Source organism: Astatotilapia calliptera, chromosome 9 (assembly GCF_900246225.1).
Source record: "Astatotilapia calliptera chromosome 9, fAstCal1.2, whole genome shotgun sequence".
Classification (NCBI taxonomy): Eukaryota; Metazoa; Chordata; class Actinopteri; order Cichliformes; family Cichlidae; genus Astatotilapia; species Astatotilapia calliptera.
Window position 1 is genome coordinate 12,825,662 of NC_039310.1, and position 23,372 is coordinate 12,849,033.

At 38.8% G+C, this 23,372-nt stretch overlaps 1 protein-coding gene across 3 annotated transcripts in view; it reads left to right on the forward strand.

Moving 5' to 3' along the window:
- Nucleotides 1–23,372, forward strand: part of ctnnd2a (catenin (cadherin-associated protein), delta 2a) — a 255,788-nt gene that overhangs the window by 38,154 nt on the left and 194,262 nt on the right. The window lies entirely within an intron of this gene.

Here is a 23,372-nt window from a genome sequence, read left to right on the forward strand (position 1 = left end):
GATTTATATATTTAGCACTTTATTTATGTTTTAGGCAACTTATAAGGCACAAAAATATGTGTTTCTCTTCGCAATGGAAAGATATTCTTGAGTGAAGTGAAGTTCATACTAATTGTACTTACTCCATTGTGTAATGGAATGCTGTTTCCTTTGGATTTGGCTCATCAGCAAGTGCAATACACCATAGATTTATCATTTTGCCAATCTGCATTGACTCTGAAGTTCTCCTTAATTTAATACCACAAAATATTCCATTTACCCTTACCGAGTCAAGGACAAGTGCTGATAGCAATTTAAGCTTTTTTTCCCTTTGCAAATGGCATTCATTTGTGTGTGTGTGTGTGTTTTTTTCCCTAGACCAGAAACCCTCTCAGTGCTTTCACATTACTGAATCAGTGAAGCGCGCAGTGTTTAGTCAGATTCCTGCAGCAGACTAGATTTGAACCCAGCTCTTCCTCCTCCCATTGGGAGAGCAAATGTAGTAGAAGTTACCCATAAGAGGGATAAATCACAGACTTGTAGCCGTTGTTGAAGTCTTATTTCTGCAGTGCGACATTTCTAAAATCTCCTCCCCTGAGGAAAACAATTGTTTTACAAATGAATTGTTCAGTCATTGAAAGGGAATAGGAAACAATAAGTTTTATCTGACAACAGCTCTAATCAGCGCTACATAGCAGCACATTAGATAGAAGTTGGATTGACTACATTTATCTGTGTGCTCTCATTGCTGACTCATTGGAGCACACCTGATTTTGTCAGATCCATTCATCTTTACTGATCCAGTTCAGTTCAATTCAATGTTATTTATATAGCGCCAATTCACAACAACAGTCGCCTCAAGGCAGAAAAAGATGCTACAATATTAGAAAGAAACCTCAGCAATCACACTAATACGCACAAATGCTAATGCACCATTGATAAAGTGCAATGGATTAAAAAAAATACCTACACTATACAACTCTTTACCTAGACCTTTTACATACATGGGCCCAGATTAATAAGCAAAGACAAAGGCAGTTCATTTCAATAATAAATAACAAGGGTGAGGGCAATCTGGTTACCAAAATAATACATTATAATATAGGTTTTCTCCAGAAAAACAACATGGCAGTTCAGATTAAGGAAACGCAGCTGAAGGAGAATGGATATATTTTGATATAAAGGCGAAGTCTTCTGTTAGGAATAGCTGAGGACTCTGTACGGATAAGTGTGTGTGATCGCTGGATAAATCTGACAGCTCAGTTGGAATGCACGATTAATCCAGAAGAGCGCTGCTTTCAACAAACTATCTCACTGCATAAAACTGAAAACTGTCGGTATACAGCTGTCCTGTAGGATTTGTAAAAAAAAACAACAACAACAACAACGACAACAACACAAAACTTCATTCATCGTCAGATCCTGAGCTGTACATGTGTTAATAAAGTTACTGCTGCTTTGCTACATGCATAGGTGTGCACACTGGTATTTTTATCTGCATGACATGCAGGGCTGCAGGTATTTAATTAAAGTTAATTTTACATATTGTTAGATTTTGACTTAAATCCAGCATACTGGTCCACGATCTGGCCCACGAGTAGCAAGATAGAGAGCTTTAAAATAATCAGAAATAAGAGGAAGAAAAATCTAAATACACAAAGAAACCACTCCATGGCGGATCTCTGAGACTAAAAGCCTAAAACACTACAAACCGATTCACTACTTTAAAAAGTAACATGGCTGTGTGTGTTACCCAAAACATCACACAGCTCTGCGTGGATCTTGTATTGGGATTCTCCCTCTCCCTCTGATGCTTCACATGAAGTTAAGTTCTGCTCTGTTTCATAAACATATCAGCGTTACTGAGGACCAGAAACATGCAGGGCTGAGCTCTAAATAGTGGAGAACTCACTGAAGAGCCTAGAGTTTTGGTGTGCTCACAGCTTGAGCAATCCGCTGATGCCAATCATACACTTGTTCTGATAACATCTCCCTCTGGCAATCCAGATGAGTTGACACTTCTAGCAGAAATTATCACACCGTCTCATCATACACAAAATAAGACAATTTTCAGAGTTAAATTTGATACAGTTGCCAATAAATCGCTCGCTTCAAACCTTAAATAATTTGTATGTGATTCATTCAAATACTCTCCTCCCAACATTTTGTGCCTCTGAAAGTTGCACTTCTGCAAGTACATGTGCAGTACAGTTAAAAATAAATGTTTAGAAAATCCCAACAGTAGTCTTTTAAAGCTAAAAGAAGGTTTTGTGCTTGTATTAGACTGCCAGTAAATATAGTCCTTCAAAAAATAATCAAAACACTTGGCTATCAGTTTTTAATGCAGCTGGATTTGCTGTAGATTTTCTGCTTAGAGGAACACAGTCTCCTGCTGCAGAGCTGCTCACACTGATTCCTAGCAGAGCTGTGGGGGTGAACTATATCTCCATAGTGCTGAATGTTCTCACAGTACACACTCAATTGCATTTACATAAAAAGCTCTGTACTAGTTATGTACTGTACTGGAAACTTTAGCACTAATTCAGAATGACTCTTTAGAGATCGCCCTCTCTCTCTGCTTTATGTTGACATGCCTGTGTCAATGCCCGTGTTTGTCTAAGTTTTTTTTCCCCTGTAATTTGCTCCAGTAACTGACCAGTTTTGCTCCCATTATGGCACACCCACCCTCATGCCTTACACACACGTTTCTCACTCTGGCTTAGGTTTCATTTAGGAGACACCAGCAAGGAGTTGGAAGGTTGAATAACATGCTATTAAGTAAGCGTAAAGACTTTCAAATGCTTAGTTAGGTCTTCTTGCTGCTATCTGTTCCAATTAGTTCACCACAAATTGGAAATTTGTGAAACACAATGATCTGAGTTGTAGCCGATGGTGCTTCTGAACATTTAATGGTTCTCTTTATGCTCTGAAAGCTGCCAGAGGAAACTAACTGGGTGAACATGTGATTTTTCTCAAGTATATATTCACAGAACAACAGCTGTTGCTGATATAATTATAATGCTACCTATTTACACACGGAAGAAACAAAACAGCACATTAAACGCACAACACAATACCACTAAATAGCAGGATACCTGTAGCTTAATGAAATATTTGATGCTTAAGTGGCAGCAAAAATTAGATCATTTACCACTCGCTGCGAAACAGCAAATATACAAACAACACATGAGAGAATTAATTACAATTATGGATTTTTTATTCACATTGTATATACCTAACTGTGTCCTGCCCTGTGTCTATAAAGACCCAAATTTTATATTCCCATAGAAATTATATAGGACCTAAAATGTATCAGTCAAAAATGACTCCCACTGTCCATTTTACATCTGTCAGTATCATTATTACAATTGTAATACTTGTCCACATTAACTCAAACCAACAAGTTGAACAAAATGCATCATTAGCTTTAATAAAACTTTAAGGTGGATCTAAACATTTTCTTAATAGTATTGGTTTGAGGTTTATTCCACATGCTTACAGACTTGAAAAAGCACTTCCTGTCACAATTTGAGTGCATATTAAGTTAAAGATTTAGCATGACCTAACTTGAGTTCAACTTAGAGGACATACAGTATACTTTTTGCTCTACATCTAATTATAAGTTTTTTTGTTTGTTTTTTAAAAACATCGGGGGTCTGCTAGAAGCGCATGTGTGTTGATCACAGAAAAAAAGTAGGTGCAACTTTCCCCACAGAGATACATTAAAAAAGCCAAACTCACTGCGGGTGCAGAGTCACTGCAATATTTATTAAAGACACTGAGGTTTCATTAAGACACACAGTATTAAAGCTTGTATTCCTGTAGTCCTGATACTGTTTTAGCATAAGTGAACTTTTCCTCCTGAGACCTGCATATAATGAAAGGTCTTCTTATTATACGACCTTCTCTCTTATCCCAGGTTACTTCTCTGTCCAAAAACTTTTCAAAAAAATTTTCAGGATGAAGCTGACTCTAAAAAATGTGTGTCCAGTGTTGAAATATTCTTTTCAATTTTTCGCGATGTTCTATTACTGTCACACCCTTCTCAAATTAAGTCCACACTCAGTATTTGAATAGCAGAGGGCTACATTTTGGGGATCATCCTTTTTAAGTTATCCTATTTAAGTTGATAAAAAGCTGAATGTACGTCATTGAGGAAGCTCAACAGGAAATGTTCTTCATGCAGATTTCTTTTGCATTCTGAGAAGGATGTCAGCTGGCTATCTTATGTTAAAATTTTTAGATTCGATGGCTCCCTGGCTGCCTCAGTTGAAGCCATTTGAGTTTCTCTCAATGTTTTGCACCGAGTTGCATCATATCTTAACTTGCCTCAGGAGGGCTCCACAGAGACCAAATTACCTATTCCTGAGTTGCTCTGAAATCAGTTTCCCACATATTTTCATTTAGCTGGATTTAATGTCCTGTTCTGTTTCTGGAAAAAGCCCTGGAAATGCAACTTTCCCTGTTAATTTATAATCTGGTTTATCATGTTTTGCCTTATCCTTGATTGATGTCCCGATTTAATGATTCCACCAATAATGAGTTTGATTATATTTGCTGTTCTAAACAACCAGTAGCCAATTAATCTTTTCTGCTTTGTACTATTCCGTCTGTTTAGAATCTAGCCAATTTAATCTTTTCAAATTACATTCTATCAGTGATAGATTACGGTCTTTTGTGTAATGAGCTGGCAAGGAGTTTATATTCCTTATAGCCAGAAAAACACAATACAAAATGAGTGAGAACAAAAGCCACAGGCTAAAATGATGTTAAGTGATTCTGCAGTCACAGAAAAACATCTCATGGGAGCTGGGAGGATGTTTTAAATATTCCAGTGTGCTATATTCCCGAGATCCTGCTGGTTGACTTAAGTCAAGACAAGACTTAAATGAACATAACTTTTGATTTGTAGCTGATTGCTGGATGCTGGTTAAATAAAGTGAAATTAGATCAATCTTTCACCTTGATTTTGCAATTATCCTGGTGCTTTTATTACCCTTTAGTTATTATTGCTATGGAGAACTCTGATTGCTTTTAGTACTTATTACATTTTTTTTGGATATTCTCCTACTTTTCTTTCTTTTCTTAACTTAAAATAATAGACTGTAATAATGCATGCAAGGAACATTTAATATGGCTGCAATCCATTTGAAAATGTGGATCTACTTTTTGCTTTGACATTTTTGTGGAGACAAATGGTTGAACTTCCATAGCATATAGTAAATGAATGGAAAACATGAGATAGTAGACTAACTATATATAGCATATTCCCAGTCTTTGTTGTAGTTATAGTCCTCATCATTATCATTTTGTCTTTTGTTCCTCCTTCTCATCTAGAAAACACAACACCACCTCTTCCCTCATGCTGTTGAACTACGGCGTGCGCATCTTGCTTTGAGTTTGTTGAATCTGAGCTGAAAGTATCCATAAACTACTTGGGTTATCAAAGGTTCACAACTGATGGAAGCAGTTTGTGTATTTGAAAGCAACAAGGTCTTTTACAGAGCCGAGAGGGTAATATATTCTATCCTCTAGACTGATGGTTATTCTCCAAACTCCCTTTCTTTGCAGTTTGAGTGCACTTCATTGGCCTTTAGAGTGAGCTGAAAACTTTCCTTTTGCTTGTGTGTGCTCACTAAGCTTGACAAGGGCTCTGGATATTGACTGTGCATATTCTTTACACTTTGACACTCTCCAACACTTATAGAAGTTCCTTGAAAAGAGATTTTGTGTAGGTGTCTGTGTGCCTTTTACAACTTTCTCTGAAAGCAAATTTCTGTAGGTGTGTGCCATTTGTGTATCCTAATAGACTTCTCTGCTTCTCTTCCTTGTCCTCCATCTCTGTCCCCCATGTTCTCTCCCCTTATCGATGCCCTGTTTGCTGTTGAAGTTGGCAGCTGTATTTTGCAGATGGTATAAATTAACTCTCATTCAGAAGCAGAATGATGGGGAAGAAATGAATGACTCCTCTTCCACACCCAAAACTATCAAATGCAGCATCTGATTAAAAACCTTCTGTCTCCTGAAATTGTAAGGTGTAATTAGTCAGAGGTAAAAAACATATTCTGGTTTATATTGATTATAAAGTTATCATAACCTTATAGAACCTTTTAACTAATTCAGAAACATGTAAACAGTAAAGCTGTATACTGCTGTAATATAATTAAATAGAGTTAGCCTTAAAGTGACCTTCAAACCTCTCTTGTTTTCACTCTCAAAACTAGATTTGATGCATGTTTCACTTTAATGTGTACCTTTAATGTCCTGCACTTTGATCATTATCTCTGTCACAGTGCCATGTGAAAACAGTACATTAGCTTGCCTGCATACATTTGGTGAGTGAATACTGTATCTATGACTGAACTAAGTGCACGTAATAGATTGCATGGATTGCATATGCTCATTGGTGCATTCAGTGTGGCTGTGTATGTGCTTCTGCCTGCTTCGGCGTGCATGTAAACAGTGTAAATCATGTTTATAAGTATATTACAGTCTTCAAAATGATTGTTAGAGGTAGAAAGGAAAGTGTCTCAATTCTGCTAATAAACATATTTAGCAAAAAAAGAAAGGGAAACACATATTCAGATACTGTGTGTGTGTGTGTCTGTGTGGGTGTGTGTGTGTGTGTGTGTTTTCAATACACACTCACAAATGCCAGCTGCAGTTTTAATGTGAAAGGCCTATTCCTGACAATGACTTGTGGCTTTTAGATGAAGCTAAAAGCTGCCAAGATGACTTGAAGAGATTTTGATGCAAGCTTGAGTAGGAGGTATGTCACAGTAGCAATATCCCCTTGCCATTTACTCATGGAAAGAGCCTTTGTGGGAGACTAGGGCAGAAAAAGGGTAATGTTCGGCTGCCTGACACTAACTCATAAGTACTGTAGCCATAGGAAAAGTTGGCCAAGTAGGCTCTTGTATGTGTGTGTGCATGAGTTCAGGTTGTGTCTGCTAGTTGAGGTGGAATATTCCATTTATTCAACGTCACTTAGCCAGCAACCCCACTACTGTCACCATCATCGTAACTGGCAGCTGGCAGGCTGCATGCTACTGCAGCCGCCTTGCTTTGGGTCAAAGAGAGAGCGACAGAGAGAGAGATAGCTAGAAAGAACAAAAAGAATGAGCAACAAATATCAGATGAAACATGAAAACCATGCAGAGTGTGTGTTTGTGAGTGCAAACAGAAGGGGTGTGAGAAGAGGTAAGATGTGGGCTGCAAGAAAGAGACAAGAAAAGACAAACAGCAACAGGAGAAAATGCAAAGGCTTGGAGAATATTATTGCTGGTAGATAAAGGAGAAAGTCTGAAAAAAATAGAAGAGCGGATATGAAAGATTGAATATAGACAGACTTACCTTTCAGTGGCAGCCATTGAATACGCAAGGAACGATCTCTTTTGTTGGAAATAAAATAAATAAATATTGTAAGACACTGTACAGACTACCAACGCCACAAAAATAAACACTAAATGTAATAATATATTAATAATGTAATAATATTTTATAAAAATAAACATGTTGATCATAAAATAGACAAGAAATACTTTTGACTGAGCACTGTCTTGCTTCGTCTGTTAACAGTAAGGATGTAGGCATGGCTCTTTCACACCTGGAAACTCCAACAACGCAAGTCTGAGAGCACTTAGTGTTGATTGTCGACATACATGTATGATCCCAGTCAGAACTGCTAAGCTGTAGCCGTAACAAAAATGATAGCAATGTACCATGAAGCCCAACTTTTAAAAAAATCTCATCTCACAATCAATCAGGTAATCTCATTTACATTTAAATTGACATGCTCAGAACTAACAGAGCACGAAGGCAGTGTGTGTCTGACAAGACGACACTTTGCATCTCCCGTGTAGCTGTAGCTTTTTTGAGTATCTAAACGAGGTTTAATGAGCTAGAAGACTCAAGATATTTGTTTAAAAAACAAATGGAAAGAATCTGTTTCATATTATTTTGATACACAGTGGATTCTTGGCCCATTTTCCTGGGTCATGATGACTTCGGTCATAAAACTACAGACAACGTGAAAGAACTTGTGCTGATAGATTATTTTGAAACAGTATCTGGCTGCACTGTGACAGGAGAAACAGTTTGTTAACAACTTTAACTGAAAATTGGGCCAGAAGCCTATAACCTGTGAAGGGTTGCTCCATGATGCTCCCAATGAGCCCTAACTCAGTATTAATGTATTCATTTGTTATGTGCCCACTCTCCCCACCCAGATTTATATGTGGCCATTTTTGAATGATGCAGAATCCTGTAGAACCAGGAAGAACAATGGCATTGTTAGACAGGAAGTCTAATGAGGCATGAAATCAATATGTACGATCCTGCCTCACCCGGGGCATGCTGGGTAATGGAGTGTCAGGAGTGCTTTGGAGCTATTTTAATCACAGAGACCTTGGAAAATCCACAAATAAACAGACTGGTTCCTGCCAAAATCCCACAACCCTGTGAGATGTGTGCTGTGGTTATGTATCTGTGATTACTTTTTACATAATTGAATTTACTGAGCGTCCATATGCCCGCACCTGCATGAAACAAAAATTAAGCTGTTTGGATTTTTTTGCGTGTGTGTATCTTTGCATGAATTTATTGTGAGCAGAATTGTGAGACCCCAATTATAAGCATGTGATCAAGCCTCACCTGTAAGGATCACAATAACAGAGCCCCCATGCCAGCTCTACCTTCTCACTTCCAGTCATTTCCTCTCCCTCACCGGGCACTGTTTCATTAGCCTTTAACGCTACAGCAAAGCCCAGTGCTGATCCTATGTGTGAAGTAAGAGGTCTTTCTGTTAGTCGCATAGCTGAACCTTGAATCCCAACAATAACGTTAACCCCGCCACCCCCAATATTTGCATGCAAAATGCTACCTGAACATCAAATTGCTCACGCTTGCTTTTGCCTGCATGCTATTGAACACTCTTGCTTGCAGTCTTGTTAGCAATATCTTGAATGATAATGGAATAGCCAAAAGCCTAATGTGGATTTAAAATTCTAGTAATTAACACAGGATGCGCCCAACTGTAATGTTGATTCTAAAATTTTACAGATAGCTTTTGCTAATGCTCATTCTTAACTCTAAGTACACCCCATGATTCAATAGCTTGCAGAAGTGTCATTTACAGCAATAACTCAATCATACAGAATCTGAACAAAGTCTTACAGAGAACATCATTTTCTGTATGACTTCATCAGTCTGTCACATCATTAAGGACATTCTTTACAACATTGCATGAGTTCACTGATGTTTGGGGGCATTTGTTTTTGCACAGCTGTCTTAAGGTCCTGCCACAGCATTTCAGTGGGGCTGAGGCCTGTACTTCGCTGCTGTGTTTTGGGTCATTGCCCTGTTGCATGACCTAGTTTCAACCAAGCTTCATCCTTTGGACAGATGGTTTCCTGTTTGACTCTACAATACTTTGGTACACAAAGGAGTTCATGGATGACTCAATCACTGCAAGGTGCAGGTTCTGTGGCTGCAAAACTATTTTTAGCTTTCCACCACTATGCTTGAGGTTTGTGTGCTGATGTGGTTTTTTTGGCTTTTAGTAGTCCCGTACTAGGGTCAAGCATCTACTGGGCATCATTTACTAATATTTGCATGAAAAGGTTTTGACCCTGTGCAACAAATGCATGTAGAATTACCATTGGATTTATGAAACATGCATACCAGCGTATATTGTTCTCACCATGGTGCATATGTTAGTGTAAATTTGAATCATTCTGAACTAGCAGCCTTGTGCAATCTCCATACCATTTGCATACTATCTGCATACTGCACCGCCCTGATTTATCTATATAAGGAAAAATGTTTACACCCAGATGAAGCAGAGAAACTAGTGACAGTGTTGTAAGAGAGAAGCCTGCATCTCTAAGGCAAGACACAAGGAGGAAGTCTGGCACGCAGGCTGTCATTTGTTTATACACATCGTCAGAAGAACTCCTAAATTTGCTGCTAAAGTACAACCAAATCTTGGGTTCTTTAACTGTTCTCTAAGTGTTGCATGGTCTGGCATTGGGGTGAATTTGCTGGGATGTTCACTCCTGGCAAGATTGGAGGCTGTGTTCTCCACTTGTGAATGATCAAGTGGTCCAATGATCCAGTGATGGACTTAAACCCTTCCCCAGATTTATAAGCATCAACAATAGCTTTTCTGACATCATTGCTCATTATCTTTTGTCCTTGATATCCCTGAATCCTCCAAATCCACAAACTTCCAAAACGTCTGCTTTTTTGTGGCAGATTCACTTGTTGATGATCAAGTAATTGTGTGTGTTTGATTAGCACCACCTTGCTGCTATATACCTAATTGCTATGGAAGCATTAATGATGTACTTAAAAGAAAAGAAAATCTTTTTTTCCATCGTGGTAACAAAATGGTAACATGGTGATAACATGTCTGTATGTTACCACTCTTCCTGCATATGGTGTTGGGAGCTTTAAAGGGTTCAGCTGGTCTAAAGCAGCACAGTTGCATATTTTAGTAAAGCAATCTCCCAAGTCTGGAAATGAGCCAGACTTGGGAGACCACACACTGATTTACTAGAAAAACACTAACAGACTGAATGTGTGTGACAGGATCCTCTGTTTACAGGCAAAGCTAAGTGTTGGGGTCAGGGAACAGGGAAGATCCTGTTGGACAGAAGTGGAGAAATGTTGTTGCTAAGACCTTCAATTGCTCCATTGTCCTCTCCTCCCATTTCACAAATCCTCCACATACACAACAGATGCAGTTGCGTGGGTGCTTGAAGAGTACCTTTCTGATACAGACGCTGGACTGCTTTCACTTGTTCGCTCTATTGTTTTCATGAAGCTGTTCTCTCTGTCGACTGTCTCTCCCACTCTGCACTGTTCTAATGATACACTGTTATTTATATCCCTTAAGCAACTATAGCTCTGCTTTTTATAGCACACTGGAATCTTTGTAATGTTTGTCTGTATTCTACTGTTCAAAGATTTACTTGTGCTTTACACTTGGTGCCACTAGTTCTGTAGCCTAGCTGACATGGTTAGAAAACATGAGACGGCCCCGTGTGTTAAGCTTTATCCCCATTTGAGAGGAAATAGGCCTTTCATTCTCCTTGAGTCTCCATCGATCTGAAAATGAGAAAATGGAAAGATTACTCTGTGATGGAAAGAGCCATTAAAGAGCATGCGAGGCGAAGAGCTCAGAAAATACCAAAGTATTTATCAATTCTCTGTTTTTTAAACCTTAATAATCCAGAAATTCTTGCTCTTTGTGCATGCTTTTTTGAACTGTGCCAGATATGCAGTCCAATTGAGAGGCTCAATCGGTCAAGGCTTGCAGTTTTATATCCCAAATATGCTGACAAGATTTGAGAGGTGCGGGCATCTTTTAGTTTTACACGAACTATGTAGCCACTCCTATTAAATTGATCTGTCCTGTGTCTCAATCCATTGTGCACTACTTCAATTTCAATTTGAAGTGTATACAAATATGTCATTTTATTATTTTTACCAGAGATGTACAGTCAAGAATATTATAGATGATTGACATAAAATAAAAGACAATAGCAGGGAGTAAACAATGCCATCCAGGCCTTAATATCCCTTTTCTTGCTAACTTCCTGTCCTTACTGTTAATTTCTTGGCAGTACAGTAAATTTACATTGCTACATTTACAGTGTTGGGGAGTAACGGAATGCATGTACCGCCGTTACGTATTTAAAATACAAAATATAAGTAACTGTATTCCGTTACAGTTACCTTTTAAAGGGGTGGTATTCAGAATACAGTTACTTTGTTGAAATAAAGGGATTACACAGCGGTCTTTTCCTGTTTCGTATGTTAGGCTATGCCCTCTCTATTTTTGGTAATTTCATGCCGGTGGAAACCCAAACAAAACATGCATTAACCCTTTAAAACCGATCGGAGCGGGCACACTCTGTTTTGCGTAACTATTTTTAAATCCCGGTAGCACTGCAACCACGTAAGCTAGCGCAAAAATTTTTTTTGCATATGAAACCGGAGAAGTTGTACTTACATCTTATGCCATCAGGTCCTAGGTCACGGTTTCCTTCCACATATAGCTTTGCAAAAACTGCATAAAAAGCGCTTGCAGCAACACAAACATAATATTCCAGAAACACGCTTTGCCAATCCAATCAGCTGTTCATAACACTTCCTGTGTTGGAATAGACGTCAGCGCGAACTTTCACATGTCCGCCATGACCTGCCCGAAACCAGAAGTGACGTCATTTTCGCAGAAATGTAGTTTTTTACCATCAGGGCCTCATGAGCTTATACTGGTGTTTTTAAAAGTTATCTTTGACTTTATGACTTTCTGTGTTGTTTCTGGGATGCTTAGGACTCATATTGCACTGCTGGAAATAGTTTATTTTGATGCATATGCTGCTTTTTTGCAAATTTGCATTATTATATTATTATATTTATTATATTTATACACTGCAACCACTGAACATCCAAGGTATGGACATTGAGGCTGTGGACAGCTACAGGTACCTTGGTGTTCATCTGAACAATAGACTGGACTGGACTCATAACTCAGACGCCCTCTACAGGAAAGGGCAGAGCAGGCTGTACCTGCTGCGGAGACTCAGGTCGTTTGGAGTGGAGGGCCCACTCCTGAAGACCTTCTATGACTCTGTTGCGGCTTCTGCTATCTTTTATGGTGTGGTCTGCTGGGGCGGCAGCATCTCTGCTGGGGACAGGAAGAGACTGAACAGGGTGATCCGAAGGGCCAGCTCTGTTCTAGGATGCCCTCTGGACCCAGTGGAGGTGGTGAGTGACAGGAGAACGGCGGCTAAGCTGTCATCCCTGTTGGACAACATCTCCCACCCCATGCAGCAGACTGTGACAGCACTGAGCAGCTCCTTCAGTGGGAGACTGCGGCACCCACGGTGTGGGACGGAGAGATTTCGCAGGTCTTTCCTCCCCACTGCTGTCAGACTCCATAATAAAGACTTTAACTGATCAAGCACACACATCCATACATATGCAATAATACCAAGTGCAATAATCCTTTCTGTCATCGTTGTATTTTTACTCAGTTGTATATAGTATTTGTATTTGTATTCTATTTTTATCTTATTGTATATTTATTTTATTTTATTCTACTGTATATAGTATTTTATTTTATTCTATTCTGTACAGTTGTGTACTGTATTTATTCTTATTGTATTCTAATTTTTGCCTCATAACTTTTGCACTGTCCACTTCCTGCTGTGACAAAACAAATTTCCCACGTGTGGGACTAATAAAGGTTATCTTATCTTATCTTATCTTATTTTCGTTTTTCCTGCAGTGTATAAATATTGGTGTATTTCAAAAATAAAACTATGAAGACACTCAAAATAAATTTCCTGTGGTGGGAAACTGTTTTGTGCAACTTTTTTGTATTTACAGTTTTGAGGGATAAGCCTCTTAAATTTCTCTAACTAGAAATATATGTTAAAAAACAAAAACGATTTTCAATTTTTTTGTAGTTTATTACACTTTTTTGCAATTTATGTAATTACTATGCACTTAATGCATACATATTATTAAAATTTGGGCTATAATGGTTGTATTGATGTATATCAACTTGAAATGCTCCCAAAAATGGCACTACAGCATGTAAAAATATAATATAAGCTCTGGCAGACTTGGTTCTATGGTAGGTCTTAAAGGGTTAAGAGGCTTTAACGCCTGTGTCTCAATCTCACGGCCCATGTCACCTCTACTTGCAGCCCACATAATGACGTGTAGAAATATTTTAAAAAATTATTCAAAAATTTATTTAATATGAAGGCAATAGGCAGTGTTACAGGCATAGGCCTAAAGAATGTAGCCTCATGGGCAGTGTAGTCCGTGCTGCAGGGAGAATGGACTGCCATACCCATGATGTGTCTGTGAGCGCGAGGGAGGGAGAAAAATGACAGTACAAGTTATCATCGAGCAGAAACGGGAGATGGAAGCATGTAAATATAATAATAATAACCACTGCAGCCAAGAAGAGTGCCTGACGAGCCCAGTTGTAAGTAAGCTAGTACACTGTGTTCGTGTTTTCCACCGAAACAATAAATTCCTTTGGAGCAGCCTTTCAATGCCTCTCTCTGTCTCTTGCTCGCAAAATTGACCCAGAGAGCAAAGTAAAGCTAGTTTTCAGCTACGAGCCCGACCTGTTTTATATACACGCGGAATAGTTTTCCATATGAGATCGCTGCAAAAAGTGCAGCCTTACCTAATGTCCATCCTACTGTTACTCATTTTATATTAAGATTTAACAATCTAGTTGGTATTGGTGAATAACCTTCAGTAATAGTAATAAATCACATTCATGTAGTTGTAAAAAGCATGATAATATATTAAGTAATCTAAAGTATTCAGAATACGTTACTCTCATTGATTACGTAACGGAATACGTTACAAAATACATTTTGGGGCATGTACTCTGTAATCTGTAGTGGAATACATTTTAAAAGTAACCTTCCCAACACTGTACATTTACCACTGAATGCTATTTATCACTAATTCGCTATTTAATAGAAGCATGCCAATATGTTTCCATTAAACATATCTCCTTTTGTAATCTGAATTAGCATTCTGTGGGATCTAACCTCTGAATTGGGACACAGCGTCATACCTGGAAGCACTACATTACAAACAGTCCTGTATTGCTAGACGCTAAAAGGCTCGGGTGGGTAGATGGGTGTCAAGTGCTTTTCATAGTTCAGCCAGCACTGATGTCAAACCTGTTTTTGCTAACCTTTTATTGACTGCAGTGCTGGCTGGGAACAGACTTAATTTACTCTTGACTAATATTTGAGGGCCTGCCTGATAGTGTGGTGGATCTGCAGTCATATTTTATTGACTAGCCATTTTAATTGAGTTCTGTAACCCTGCTGTGTAATTCACCTCGCAGCCTGTTAAAGCTGCTGTCAATGTGTTGCCCAGTCAATTACTGTTATATGCTATGCTACACCATGTCAACTTTATAATTTTTAGGAGTTCAGGAAGCGAATCTGCAGGAACCCCATTTTAATGTTTGTCTTGTTTGTCTAGTCATGTTAAGAATTTGTGCAGCATAAGCCATAAGACCTGGAGGCAGAACCTATTTTGCGTGATCAGCTGTCGTGACTCAGTTGATGCTTTAAATTTCATGATTGCTTAAAGTATTTATTAAGCTTTTCAGCACATTGATTAAAAACCTATGGTCAAGGCAAAAGTTTGTCACTCGCACTTTTTTTTCCAGTTATTGCAAAGCCAGATTCTACATGTTCATTCAAATGCAACCAAAAATGAATTTTTTAGATACTAAAAGGATGTTTGAAATGGTATTCACAGGGATTCATTGCACATTTAATGTTTCGCCAAATGCTTGAGCAAATTTGACCAAACTATTTGGTGGTAGTTGTAAAACTAGATGACTTTTTCACATTGTTATTGCATGTATTTTGGACCGAAGTAAACATTTCAACTTTAGATTCTGTAGTGTAGACAGTAAGTCACTTTCCCTGAGACTGCAGGTACAGAGGTTAACGCACTGGGTGGCCAAGTCCTTGCAAGAAATATAACAATTCATGAATATTTTCAAGGCCTGACTAAGGTTGAAGAATGCTAATAGCATAGTCAATGGTTGTGGTCTGTTTTGTTCAATGCTACTTAAATTTGTAATGTATCCTACTGTCATAGACTGCATCGCATCAAATTTGCAGATAGAGGGAAATCTGTGGTGTATTATTCTTCAATCATGTATTTACAACAGCCATAGAATTTGTATTTTGCTAATTATCAGTAGCTAATATATGAATACAGATAAAAAGAAAAAAAATACACAAAAAAAAATACACAATTTAAAGTGGACCACCACTCCAATACTTCAAATATTTCATGGCATCATCTGCACTAATACACTATTCAATTTCTGCTATTTAAAAGAAGGTAGAATTTGTTAGTGGCGTTCACTTCAGAAGTACTTCCCTTACCTTGTTTTTGCAAGGTATTCATATGTCCACACTCTTGGCATGTCATATAACATTCCATCCCAGCACGTGAGTTATGGCTTTGTGCTTACTGTATGCAACATTACATCTCCATATGCTGTTCTGTGAAGTTGTGAGTTCAGTTATCTCCACCATCACAAGTATAATATGTCAGTGCTGTACACAGCCCAGCAGGAAGGCTCAGCTAACAGCTTTGCAAGGCACCGTAGTCTTCTCCCTTTCGGCATTTTAAATAGATAAATTATGATCACACTCTTCTGCAGTTGTCTGGCCGCCAGGCTTGACATATACACTGTAAAGACACTGGTTAATGAAGAATTGGTCTGTCACTGGAGTTGTGTTGGAAATAAGGCAGATCACTCCATCTCTCTCTCTCTCTCTCCCCCTCTCTCACTCTATCAGTCTTTCCTGTTGTTGTCTCAGTCTTCCTTCCTGTATACCCTTACTGCTCCATTGCACCTCCACCCATCATTCATCCCTGTGTTGCATTTTCTGATTGCATTATGTGTGTAAGGAATAAATGAAATTTTGATGTTGCAAATGCATCATACCGCTTCTTTCTAGCTTGCTGTCTCTCTCACACAAACACAAACACACACACACACACACATGCACACACATGCAAACACACACAGATACCCACAATGCATTGCGGTAGCTCGAGATGTGCATCTAACCATCTCTAATGAGCTTGCTTGTGTTCCTAGCTGTCGTTGTTTGTTTTTTTTTTTAAGTAATTTGTGGTTGCCATAGAAATTTTCTCAGCTAAATGTGCTCATCATTATTTGGTGCTTAAATCTATCATTGCCAGTAGCTCAAAGGCTGGAAGGCAAATAAAGTTTGATTAATAAGTTTGATAAAACTTTTTTCAACAGAGTGTCTCTGTTGTTTCTGTTTGCAACTTTAATTATGTTTTATGGACCCCTAATGGTTATGTTTTCAAAATGGGAGGGCAAATTTTAAAGATACAACCATCCATGTTTGTCATATAAACAGATAAGTCACTGGTCATAAAGAGACCGGTAAAACCAGTGCGTGTGCAATTGCGTAAGTTGGCATGAGGTGGGCTGGCAAAGTCAGCTATTGTTCCCTTGTAAATGTATTTTAATGCAATAACACAACTTGCTCCATTGCTCCTGTAGCAGAAGATGCACAATGATTAAAAGAGTTTCCAAGGGGCTTATTTCTCTGCTTTTCTCTTTTGGGAGGGATCAGCTAGTCTTGAAAAGTCATGTCATCATATGGGAATTCCCTTTGAACCCATGAATGGATCGTGAATATTTTAGTAGTGGTAAGAGTTGAAACCTCATTTACTATTTTTTACTCTTTTTACTCCAGTTTTGGGGTGGAAGTGTCATATTGTCAGTGGGATATGCCCATGATAGTCGCTCTACCCTGTCTGGCCTAATTGTAACTGTCACTAGAGTTGTACTAAAAACGCAGTTTTCTGTCTCTCCCCCCTCTCAGATATCCCCCTTTTTTCCGAGCCATTCCTCATAATCATCCAGCTTCCATCAATCTTGAGTGTTTTGTCTTTGTCACTTATTGTTCCTGCTTTCTCTCTCCTCTCTTTCCTGACTTTCTCTTTATAAGTCCTTTCTTCTGTCTTCACCTGCCCAGCCTGTTATTTAACTTTTTAAACCTCCCTACTTTTATCTTTGTGTCCCATGACTACCTCCCACACTCTTGTCCCTCCCTGTGCTGCTCTCCATCTGTCTTATGTCTCTGTGGTGCACTTCTGCTTGAGTGGGCTGCCAGTAACTTGTCAGTCATCTGTCAGTTTTGTTCCTTCTTCCTTTTAACTTAACCTTATTTCTATTTATTCAGCTTTATTTGCATGATTTTGCCCAATGCTGTGGAAGGAGTTTTGCAAACTTTTCTGTTGCTTCAATGACCTTATCAGACCCTGCGTTCCTAACCATCCTCCACGGGTTTCTTTTTCATTTCTGCGCTCATATTTGGCACACACATCCTTTCCATTCTCCTTTCATCAGTCCTAGTGTGTTATGTTTTTATAGCTCCCTTTGTTATAATTTTCAGTGCCATACTCATTCTTTTTTCCCTCCCACCTTCTACCTACCACAGTACTTTTCTGTCATTTTCTTCTTCTCCTGCCTCCTTTGCACTTCCTCTCTCAGGTGGCATGACTTAGAACAACTTTACCCCTTCACCTCAATTGAGATACTGGGTGTAAAGGCTAAGACAACCTCCCTGTCACGGGAGATTTATTCCCTCACCTCTTGGAGCTCTTGATCAGGGTCTGTGTGCATCTGTAATCTGCCTCTGAAAGGTGAGGCATTCAACCCGCACCAGGCTGCTATGGCCTTCCTTGATGGCTGGCTGGAGACCAAGTCTGTCAACTCAGCATTAAACATTTAAAACTTGGTCTGTAGATCAGCTGATGCATAGTAATGGAGCGAACAGTCTTGGGTATGGAAACCACAAAGGGAAGCAGACGCGGCAAAGAGAGAACAAGAAAGAGTGAGGCAGCCACTGATAGAGAGAGAGACAGAGTGTTAGGGAGGAAGAAGAAATTCTCTTCATGCCATTTTCTTTGAAACAATGAGGGTGAAGACTAAGTAGTTACAGGGGGTGGAGGTGTATAAAGTATAGCTAATGCCCTCTGCTGCTGCTCTGGGCCAAGCCAATACTTTTCTGCTTGGTATGGACGAATATTTTGCCTGTTTATATCTCACTTGCCAAGAGTAGAACAGCTTAGTTTCAGTCTTGGCAAGTAGAACAGTTTTTTCAAGTGATACCTATTTACAGTTTCCCGTGTGTTTACCTACAAAAAGGAGCAGAATCTTACCTTGAAAAACAGCAGGATGGTTAATAATCTTCATTTAATCCATATTACAATAAGTTGTTCCATTTTAAAGTAAGTAAGTCAAGCAAATAATATTACAATTAAAGACCCCAGAAAGGAAACATTACATTGAAAAAAGGCAATATGGTTGTTGGTGTTGCTTATAATTTGTTTATACTTAAATGCACATCTCAACATTTTAAATTAAATCGAAAGAAAACATTGTCTTACATCCTGTAGGTGGGTTAAAGTATGTCTTCCCACAATTCTGCATCCTTCTTAGTGGTGGGCAGCTCTGATTATGTTAATTAGTCATCAGTGCTGCCCACCACTAAGAATTTAAATAAATTATCAACACTACTGCTGTAGTACCACACAGCTGACTCTCAGGTCCATGTTCTGGTTAACAGGTACGACTGCAACCTAAGCATTTTCTCCCATTTAGTTGGCATTTTGCATATCATGCAAAATAACGTTGCCTTTTAGCCAGCTGGCATACTTCACTGATGAACCAGCTGTAATTAGAGGCCTGTCACTGATCAGTTAATGATAATTAACTCTAACCTAGAATTTTCACTGGCATTTGCTCATTGAAACAGCCAATTATGGCACATTGAGGGAGTACAGCCATCAATACTATACCGATGCACATGTGCATGCACGTGCACACACTCATGCATGCAGTGTGCAGGACATTTTTTAGCTGTGTTGGCAACTTTTCATTGATATTGTTTATCCTAAAATAAGATAAAGTCTTTTTTCCAGTGGATATGTCTCTCATCCCGTGGTATTTCTACACTTCTCTGTTTCTGTTGGTTTTCCTCTTGCATCAATAAGCATGTAATATTGTTACATACAGACAGGGTAAAAAAGATTTTATAAAATCAGATCATTGCATTGACACAAGTGTCGTAGGAATAATTTGAGGGACACCGCAACAGAAAAAGGGGAAAATCTTTATGAGACTAGCAGAGAAAGATAAAAAAGCAACAGAGGAGTTAGAACAGAATGGAGTAAAATATTCAGGGGGATGACGCTTTGAGAAGGCTTAGAGAAGGACACTGTAAAGCTTGTTGTGAAGTCTGATGTAATGAGAGATGGCAGTGCACAGACGATGGGGGGAAAAGAAGAGAGTAAGGAAATCAGGAGAAGGAAACAAGAGAAGAACGACAGAGTGTGACTCAGAAACAGAGACAGAAAGATGGGATGGACTTACCGGCTGAGTGTTTGCCCTGTGGGCCACGCTGGCCACAGGTAAGCCAGGAGACAGCACACTGTGTCACTCTACATTTTGTCAGCTGCATGGCAAGTTATTTCTGGAAGATGTGGGCTTCAACCCTAGTGGCTTGGGCTTATTTTGTTTCTGTGTGTGTTTGTAAAGCGTGCATCACAGCACTCAGCCTCCCACAATGCCCTGTTGAAATACATCACTATCTCCCAGAAGGCACTGCTGACATTTCTTTGTCTTTCAATCCTCATTATTGGATTTGTTGGGAAAAAATGTTGCATGCATACATTTGTGTCCAGCAGGGATGAGGCTGGTATCTGTATGTGGAAGAAAAAGAATATGTTGCATGTCATCTTCTTCTCTTCTCTTCTCTGTTACACTCTGATGAAGCCTCTAACATTTATGGCTCGCATACTTTCCCAAGAGCCCTGGCTAACATGCAGATACACACATGGTGATTCCCTAGTTCTTTCTTCCACACAGTAATGCAGGCAGACACACTTAGACACACACTTTCTTGCACCGTCTACAAGGCTTAGCCTCATTGTTTACATATGGATACTCTTCAACTCAAACTGTGGGGGTAAACCTTTCCAGGGACTCCAGCTCATCTGCCGCAGGAAAGCAACATCTGGACCAAGAATATTTTATCGTGCTATAATTGGCCGCACAAAAACAGTGGAAGCCTTTTGTTTAGAGAACTAATAGCAGTCCAAAGGGATTTTTTTTTTACTGTTGGTGAGTAAAGATAAGGAAATTAATTGGGTAATACAAGTCGAAGGATTCGATGAATGAATGAAAAGAAGTTCAGAGCAAGGAGCTCAGAACATGAGGTAGAAAGAAAGGACACAAAACTGCATTTGTTAAGAAACATTACTGTTTGAGTAGTAGATGAAATGTAAAAGAGCCAGGTATGAATTAAAGAAAAAAGATAAGTTTCATAATATCATGCTTGCCATATTTAAAGTGAATGGATAAATAATTACAGTCAAAATAGGAAGCTAAAGCAATTAGGTCTCTCAAACCATGATGATACAAAACACAAGATTCATACAAAAGAAGTGGGAAAGAATTTTACCTGGGCATAGTTGTATCATTTGTGCTAACATTCAGATTCATCCCCAGTTGGGTTTGTTTTCTCTCAACTCTGCTACCAAATGCTAAAAGCTAAAGTGCTTTCCATCCATCCTCAATTAGATAACTGGGGCCATAAAAGGGTCCTCTTGGCACCTAACACCACCTAAGATGGAATTAGGAGCATAACAGGAAAAGAGAAAGCGTGTGATTGTGAGTAATCACATCAGTGAATCCCTTAATCAGCTTTTGGCCTTCAGTAGGTGTGCTATATCTGGGTTCCCACCACCACTGTAATTTTAAATTTAACATGAAAACATATTGAAGGGCCAACTGTAGTTATACAAGTTGAATTACAATATTTATGTTAAATATCACTTTAATGTCATTTTATCCAAAGCAAGCATGTGTATGATGCATAAAAGTATGGAGATTTTGATATTAATGTTGATATTAAAAATGCTGATAATGATAATGATAAGGTGCACTCCTCTCGTCTTGTATTATAAGAATGACTTGAATTATGTGCAGATTCTGTTTAACCGAGGTCTGACATTTACACCAAATTGGTATATAGTACATACAAGCACACACACAATAAAGCTGAATCATCTTGCAGCCCTCTTCAGGATACAGCCTGTACTTCCACACAACTCACAGTGACATTTCAATAAACCTATCACGAGCTTCACTCCAACTATCTTCACCCATTCCCTATATCAGCTGCATAGGTTTGCAAAGCAATAATCCAGCACGGTGCACCAGAGTCAACCATCCATTCAAAATAAAACTGATTTATTGCATTGCCTTTTGTTTTGTTATTATTTTTGCATTTCAGCTGTAGTGATCCTGAATGTCATTTATTGGCTCGTGGATGTTATACTGTGTTTACAGAAATGACATTTATAAAGAATAATAAGGAAAGAAGAGAAATTGGGGGAAAAAACTATCATGGGTGATCCTAACACATCTAGCTTTCAGTGCACCTGTGCACTGGTTGTCAGGTCGTCATCTCTATCTGCCATCCACAAGCTCTGTGCCTTTTCATGTAAGGGCTGTGCCTGACAAGGTGCCCTTTATCAGGAATTAATGGACAACAATGAGATCAGAATTATCTGAAACGCAGCAAAGGCATTTAGCTCTGGGCTGCAAACATGTGCAGCATGTTCACCACGTGAACTTGTGCTACACACAGTATCAGAGGCCACATTGTGTTTTGCATGGAAAGAAAGAAAATGTACCCAGTGGGCATTTAGTGCATCTGTGAAACCAGACACAGTGGAGCTAGTGGGCATGGCAAACATGAAACCTCTCTTTTGGGTTATTGACTCTATTGCTTTAACGATTGTGTGTGCAATTGGAATCTACTCATTCGCTCCCAGTTGCTGCCCCTGGCGTGCTGGGTGGAACAGAAGCGTTTTCTGACAAGGCGAGGCAGTGCAAAGGAGATGTAAGGATAGCGGAGGATGCTGACTTTGCAGGGACTCGTTCACATCACTGTAAAAGCTCCTTTTGTTTTTGTGCAAAAGAGGCTCTAAGTGTTTGGGTGTGAACTCATCATTTTTTTTAAATCTTGTATTTAATTTCATTGTTTTGGTGCTAACTCTGTGTGGTTTTAATTTCTCGTTCTTCAGATGACATCAGAATTGTCAGATTTTTCTTAAATCGGTGCAAACCTAAACTCACTCATTTTTATAATTACAGTATTGTTCTCTTTTTAAGTCATTTTGTCTGTGGGTTTATCTCTGCAAGAATATCCATACACAGTAATGGTTATTTCATATGCCTTTCCACTATAGTAATTATTGGGCGTGTGTATGTAATTGTAAGCGTGTTTTTTTTTTTCTGTGTCTAATTGTATGCACAGGAGTTTTCGCAGTGGGCTGTGCCTTAATTTTTAAATATTATTTATATTTCCCACAAACCACCCTTTCCCTATTCACAGCAGGATTAACTCGCTTTTGTCAATACCCACTCCTTCATGTTTTAATTTAGAAAGGATTTATGAAATTATATTTCTTCTCCTCACAGGCTGAACTGTTTGAACAAATTAGATTGCAAAGAGACTGCTGAAGAACCAGAACGTATGTAGTGGTTTTGTGGCTTACCTTCCCACAAGAGGATGGCTGTTAAAGATGTTTTGAATTTGTCATTTTCCTGTTGGCTTTTGACAGCAGAGGTCAATAATCTTATAAGCACTACGGCCCAGTCACAAAACATATGCAGTTTGACACTGTAATACTCGTTCTCTGTGCTTTGAATCTCATTTTGAAAAGGGATGTAGCAGATTTATTTTATTTTAAAAGAT